Genomic DNA, 7,585 nt, shown 5'->3' with positions numbered 1-7,585 from the left:
AATGTTACATTAAATCCAGTCTTGTAAAGGTGACGGGGGCCTTTAAATAGGAAATGAATAAATTCCTTCAGTAATATAGGAAAATATAATTGAACAGGTAGAGGTCTTTAGGAGCAAAGAAATAAATCCCTTAAAGACCTACAGGAAAATACAATGAAACAGGTGAAGGTAATAACTACAATGGTGTAAGACCTAAAAATGGAATTAGAAACAATAAAGTAAACACAAATTGATGGAATCTTGAAGGTGGAAAACCCAGAGAACAGGAATACTAGATGCAAGGTTGATATTTTCTAGTCCATCCATTTGTTTGCACAATTCATTATGTCCTTGCTATTAATAGTTGAGCAGTATTCCATGGTGTAAATGAACCACATTTTCTGTATTCATTCTCCAGATGAAGGACCACTAAGTTTTTCCAGATTCTGGCTATTACAAATAGAGCTGCTATGAACCTAGTAAAATACTTATCCTTGTGTATGGTGGAGAGTTTTGGAGTATATGCCCAAGAGTGTTATAGCTGGGTCTTCATGTAGAACTATTCCTAATTTTCTGAGAAATCCCAAGACTGATTTCTAGAGTGGTTGTTGAAGTTTTCATTCCAAGCAGCAATGGAGGATTGTTTTCCTTGCCAGCATGTGCTGTATCTTGAGTTTTTGGACTTAGCCAGTTTTATTCTGCACTTCACTCTTAGCTATGGACTATGGTGCAGGACAGAGAGAAACCAACCTTCTATTCACCAGGATATTCTACCTGTTATCAAGTTTTCTTTTTTTTGTGTGGAAAAAAATGTCATGCAGTTGAGAAGAAGTACTAAGACATCAGTGATGTTATACTGTCCCTAGCCTTGCAGTCTACAATATTAGGCTTCAGGTAAGATGTACTTATTAGTACATGACTCTTATGCAGTACCAACTGTTTTTGATTGGATCTGTGGTCTATTGCATAGGAATGACCTCCTGCCAGATAAACATGGTCAAAAGCCTATGGCCTGAGATAACAGAGGCCCTAGTTGATCCTATTTGTATTGCTGAAGTTTAAGGTGTCAAAATGCCTTATAAATACTTAAGTTTATATAATAGATTAGTGCTGGTCTCAGCCTTGACTAAGAGGCTTCTGTGTTCAGTGTGTAATGATTGATGCAGACATTCATGAATGGTCATAGTGGTGAGAATGATTACAGAATCCTCAGCCACAGATATGTTAATGATATGAATTTTCTAATATATTAACTATTAATGAATATATGTAGACATCATTTGAGAATCTCATTAATAGTTCTTAGATATTGCATTCTTATATATAATTATATATGTCAGTATATTATAGTGTATAAAAGAATGGGTCTAGAATAATATAGAACAATAGGACAACCAAGAAACAAAAGAGTAGAAATTATGGGTGAAATATGCAGTGTGAAATATTTACCTGAAAATTTTAACCATATGTAAAATTGTTTTTTTATTTTTCAGAATTAGATTGCTTATTCTTTGACATTTATATTCCTTTGTGAAATATATTAGAATCGTACAACCACTCCAACCTTCTGGCTTACATTGGGACCTTCCAATAAATCTCTCCCAACTAACGGACCACTTTTAATTCATTAACTAACATTATAGAGAGTCAAATCAGTGCTGTGTATATATACATATGTGTGTCATTCACTAGTACATAAGCAACACCTAGAATCCTTCTAAAGAAAAAGAGAGTATATTTTCATCATCAATTATCAAATGCCAATAGATTCAAAACATGGTACGTGTTCTTGGAAGTCCTTCACCATTGTGTTGTAATATTTTAAAAAATATGGTAACACTTTGTTTAGTGGGGAAAGAAGAGAACACATGCACCAAAGTGGATGTTTTAACCTGAGAAGGATGTATATGAAATCCAAGCCTCACATTCTACCATGACAGTCCAAGCAATCAAAATTGTATGATTAAACTTACAAGGAAAGACAGTTACTACTCAGCTGTTCACATATTCTCATGCTTTCATTTTGACTGGGTTGATTTCTTCAGGTTTTGTGGTGTTAACTATAGCTGCTAAGAGTTCATGTGCAGTCCTGACGCACCATGGAGCGATTCTCATTGCAGATCTCTAGGATCAGACCTTTCATAACCATGGTTCCTTTTCATCATCAATAAGAGTTTTCACTAATTTTCCATTTTGTTAATACAGGCCGATTTCAGCAGTAATTTCAAAACTGTTTCAGCTTTTAAGAGTCAAGCCAGGCCCTCAGTTTCTTCAACATTTTAATTGTTTTATGTATAGTCTCACTCCTGTGTACCATTATTGTGTCGGTCTTTTCCCTGTGTCTGCTAAACAATGTAGGGTGAGTGATTTACCTGTGAGCACTGGTTCTCTGCCTCATGTGTAGTCTTATGACATTAGGAAAGAGCCTGTTGTCTACTGTCATTATGGTTTTAGAAATGGGAACATCAAGAGCTGGATTTAACTTCCAGCAAGGAGGAACCTGACTTCAAGGGATACATTATAGTAATATTGGCACAACTTAAGTTGCTGATGCAAAGCTCATCATCCCCAGGTAAAGTAAAGCCATTTCTCACTTCAGTGGAACTCTGTAAACATTGAAGTTACATGGATAAGTGTTTTCTTAAGCCAGACAATGCAACTTCAGTTTAAGCCATGAAAAACCTAATTTCAGGGGAGTTCATGACCAGTAGATGGCACAACATGGCCATGAATCCCCATAGAGAGATGAGAAGGATATGGAGGGGACTCTCTCCCCTGTGGCTTTCTTTATTAAGTGTACTATCTGATCTGCACTGGGTTGATTAACATGCGATGTCTCCATGCTCAAGCACAGTGATGATTCATTGCTAAACAGTTTGCAGATTTATGTTCACTTGTTTTTATGCAGTCTTATAATATTTGGCAAAAAAGTGATACAATTTATTGCAATAACTGATTTTCCCACCCCCATCTATTTCCAGATCCTTCCTACCTCTGTATTCATGCAACTACTCACCTTTTTTCTTTCTGAATATAATATATACATATAAAAAAACAGAACAAAATTTAAAGGGCGATTAAAAACAGAAACGAAACAAAAACTATCAAAAAACAAGACACACACACACACACACAGAGAGAGAGAGAGAGAGAGAGAGAGAGAGAGAGAGAGAGAGAGAGAGAGAGAAATAAAATCACAACTCTGTAGCCATGATATATAGGCAAACCTAAGTGAGACAAAAGGAGTTTAACAAGTCAATATTAGAAAGAAAGTCTGCAAAAATACCATTGAATGTTTTTTTCTTTTTTTGACTATCACTGCTAAGCATGTCTTCATGATTAATTGTGTTAGACTCCACTGGAGAAAACTAATTATTTCTTTACATGTGAGTGTCAATCACAGTTCTTCTTCGTTAGAGCTGAGAGCCAGTGTACATTTCCTTTTCCCAACTTGGGGATTTTTATCTGGGTTGACTTGGTTCAGTCTCTGTGCCTACAGCCACAGTCTCTGAGAATTCATATGTGTATGAATTCAATTTTGTCTGGAAGACACTCTTTCCTTGGAGTTCTGCAACCACTCTAGATCTTATAATCTGCTCAATTTTATAATATTTTACTGTCAATTTTTATCTCTTTTACTATATCATCTTTGTAAATACCTCATACTCTAAAGGCATAATTCTAGTCTTTCAGCTTCTATAGTTAAATACACCAAACACAATATTGAAATCTTGGCATATGAATGAGAACATGAAGCACTTGTCTCATGGACATGGGAGATCTAATCAGTATATTTTTTCCAGTTCCATATATTTATAGGTCAGATAATTCATGTTTTATCCCTGAGTAATATTCTCTTTTCTATATGTACAAATTTGTCCTTTTTAATTTATGCTTTATAAGAAATCTGGGATGATCCCTTCCTCTATATTATTTTAAATGATCATGAATTACATACTGTGGATAAACAAGAATGCATGAGCATCTCTACAATAAGATATAGAGTCATTTGAGTAGATGTGTGAGAGGATTATTGCTGGGAAACAGCATAATTTTATTTATCATTTTTTGCCTAATTTCCTAGGAAAGTCTTCACCCCAGGTAAGTGTGGTTAAAGCCCATGTTTAGAGATGATATAGGCCACAGTAGACCTCAGCTGTATTGCTAGTTGTCATGTTGTCAAACTTCCTTATAAATATTTATGTTTATACCCAGTATATTGTCTGAGGTTTGTTCACAGAAGCTCATATGTGGTGTGTGTAAAGACTGATGCATTCATGAGTAGTCAGAGTGTTGAGAATGATTGACAGAGTATTCAGCAACAGGTGATTCAGTGATAGCAACCTCTCACCCAAGAATCAAACACCATCATAAAACATGAAAAAGAATGTAAGATACAAAGAATGGGGTTAAAAATATGAAATCTTATCTTCAGGGATTTAACTATTCTTAGTGCACACATGAACTCTCATTAGCTATATTTACCAGCACAAGATGCACACAAATCAAACCAGTGAAAATTACCACATGAGAGACATTGAAATGACTGAGCATGTAAACATGTAAACATACTGTCAAGCTTAGCGATATTAGTTAAATCCCATAGAATTTAATTACATAAGTCATTTTCTGAGGTTAATATATTCAACTTGGTGCAGGTGTACCCTGTTGTCCCCATTAAAAATAATATAACAATTTAAAAAATTATGACATGAATGGGAGATACTCTTGAGGGACCACAGCAAGCTGGAGGTCTTTTGGTATTTGATGACTGATGGCAGGTTCACTCTTTATTAGTGATATATATATATATATATATATATATATATATATATATATATATATATATATTTAAACTCACTGTGTTATTTGTTAATGAAATAGGGGAGATCAGGATGTTAGGAAAGAGACTTATTGGCAAGTTCCAAAGGGAACAACAAGGAACTAGTGATGGTAGATTGTGGTGAGAATTCAGAGAGTGGTGGTTGATAACAGCATATTTTATATATGATTGAAAATTTCAAAAAATACAAATCTTTATGAAATACAGAAATAACAACTTTACATATGTATAGAATTTTCATACAGATATGTTTTGTACACTGTGCATTTTTCTCTTATAAAGTCTTGTTCCTCCTATTTTTCCTTTATTCTACTAGACAATTGGAACATCATCATGTATTTATATACATAGTTGTCCATAACTATGAAAACTATTAGTTAATAATGAGGGTGCTCATGCTGCAGCCAGCCCCACAACACCCACAGGCAGCTCCTCTCCCAGGTGCTCCAACATGCCCAGGATCAGAGAATCAGAGGTGAGGAGGACACAACATCTGTCCCCAACACTTGGAGTAACTGGGACCCATGGGACCCAGGTGACCCAGGCAAGCAGGATATCCTCTAGACCAGTGGCACAGGTTACTTCCAGGCTGTCTGGACTGGCCCTTTGAGCACAAACTCTGCAGTCATCCCCAGAACACCCAAAGGCAGCTCTACTCCCAGGCACTCTAACATGCCCAGGATCGGAGGATCACAGGATCCTAGGAGCTTGGTGACACCAGGATCTCAAGGTACCAAAGAAAGCTTGACTCCCAAGAGCTCAGACACACCCAGGACCTGAGGATCGCAGGATCCCAGAATTACAGGATCCCAGAGACAGCTTGACTTGGAGGAGTTCTCACAGAACCAGGATTACAGGAAGGACAGGCTCCAGTCTGGCATAGCCAGGGCAGGAAGCACTAGAGATAACCAGATGAGGGGAGGCAAGCATAAAAACATAAGCAACATAACCAAGGTTACTTGGCATTATGAGAACCCAATTCTCCCACCATAGCAAGTCCTGGATACCCCCAACACACTGGAAAAGCAAGTTTCAGATCTGAAATCACTTCCTATGATGATGGTAGAGGACATTAAGGATGTAAATAAATCCCTTAAAGAAATATGGGAGAAAACAGGTAAACAGCTGGAAGCCCTTAAAGAGGAAACACAAAAATCCCTTAAAGAATTACAGGAAAACACAATCAAACAGGTGAAGAAAAGGAACAAAACCATCCAGGATCTAAAAAGGGAACTAGAAACAAAAAAGAAATCACAAAGGGAGACAACCCTGGAGTTAGAAAACCTAGGAAAGAGAGCAGGAGTCATAGATACAAGCATCACCAACAGAATACAAGAGATAGAAGAGAGAATCTTAGGTGCAGAAGCTACCATAGAAAACATTGACACAACAGTCAAAGAAAACACNAAAAGCAGAAAGCTCCTAACCCAAAACATTCAGGAAATCCAGGACACAATGAGAAGACCAAACCTAAGGATAATAGGTATAGAAGAGTGTGAAGATTCCCAACTTAATGGGTCAGTAAATGTCTTCAACAAAATTATAGAAGAAAACTTCCCTAAACTAAAGAAAGCGATGCCAGTGAGCATACAAGAAGCCTATAGAACTCCAAACAGCCTGGACCAGAAAAGAAATTCCTCCCACCTCATAATAATCAAAACACCAAATGCACTAAACAAAGAAAGAACTTCAAAAGCAGCAAGGAAGAAAGGTCAAGTAACATATAAAGAATATATATATATATATATATATATATATATATATATATATATATATATCAGAATTTCACTAGACTTCTCACCAGTGACTATGAAAGACAGAAGATCCTTGGCTGATGTCATACAGACTCTAAGAGAACACAAATGCCAGTCCAGGCTACTACTATACCTAGAAACATTCTCAATCACTGTAGAGAGAGAAAACAAGATATTTCATGACAGAACCAAATTTACACAGTATTTTTCCACAAGATCAGCCCTAGAAAGGATAATAGATAGAAAACACCAACACAAGGAGTGGAACTACACCCTAGAAGAAGCAAGAAAGTAATCTTTCAACAAAACCGCACAAACATAATTCCACTTCTAACAAGAAAATTAACAGGAAGTAACCATCAGTTTTCCTTAATATCACTTAATATGAAAATTAATATTACCAACACATCCTAATTGAAATTTAAAAATATGAGGAATTAGAGATTTGTCAGCTGTCATCCTGTGGTCTCTCTAATTTGGTAATGGGAGAAATAGGTTCAATATTGTACAATCCATATACACTTTCTGCTTGTTTGTACATACCAGGTTTTTTTTTCTTTTTTTGTGTAGCACATAATGGTCTTGAAATCATTCTTCTCCTATCTTAGCCTCTATTTTAGTAAGATTGTTTATTTGATGTTTTTATACTATACTATGGTTTTCAGAACAGCTTACATATTTCAAAATTACTTATACAGTCAAAAGAAATGTAGAAAATTAATTTGGGAAGTGACTTGTAAGAGAAGAGCAAAGTGTGAGACTGAAGGCTTTGATTGATATTTATAATTATTGTATCAATTTTGAAGAACAGGATTTTATAAATTACTCTTATTCCAAGATGAATGCTTTTCAAAATCATCACAGCCAATGAATCAGAATCTTACCTTCACCTAATGTCTGTGCCGTGCTCCAAGCAGAACCATTGTTCATTGAAACAGTTGATGAATGACTTCATGGATAGACCATCTTAATACACACACCATTTCTTAAATGAATGTAACCTGTTCCT

The sequence above is a fragment of the Mus pahari genome, unplaced genomic scaffold (assembly GCF_900095145.1).
Source record: "Mus pahari unplaced genomic scaffold, PAHARI_EIJ_v1.1 scaffold_11847_1, whole genome shotgun sequence".
Taxonomy (NCBI): domain Eukaryota; kingdom Metazoa; phylum Chordata; class Mammalia; order Rodentia; family Muridae; genus Mus; species Mus pahari.
This window is presented reverse-complemented; position numbering follows the sequence as displayed.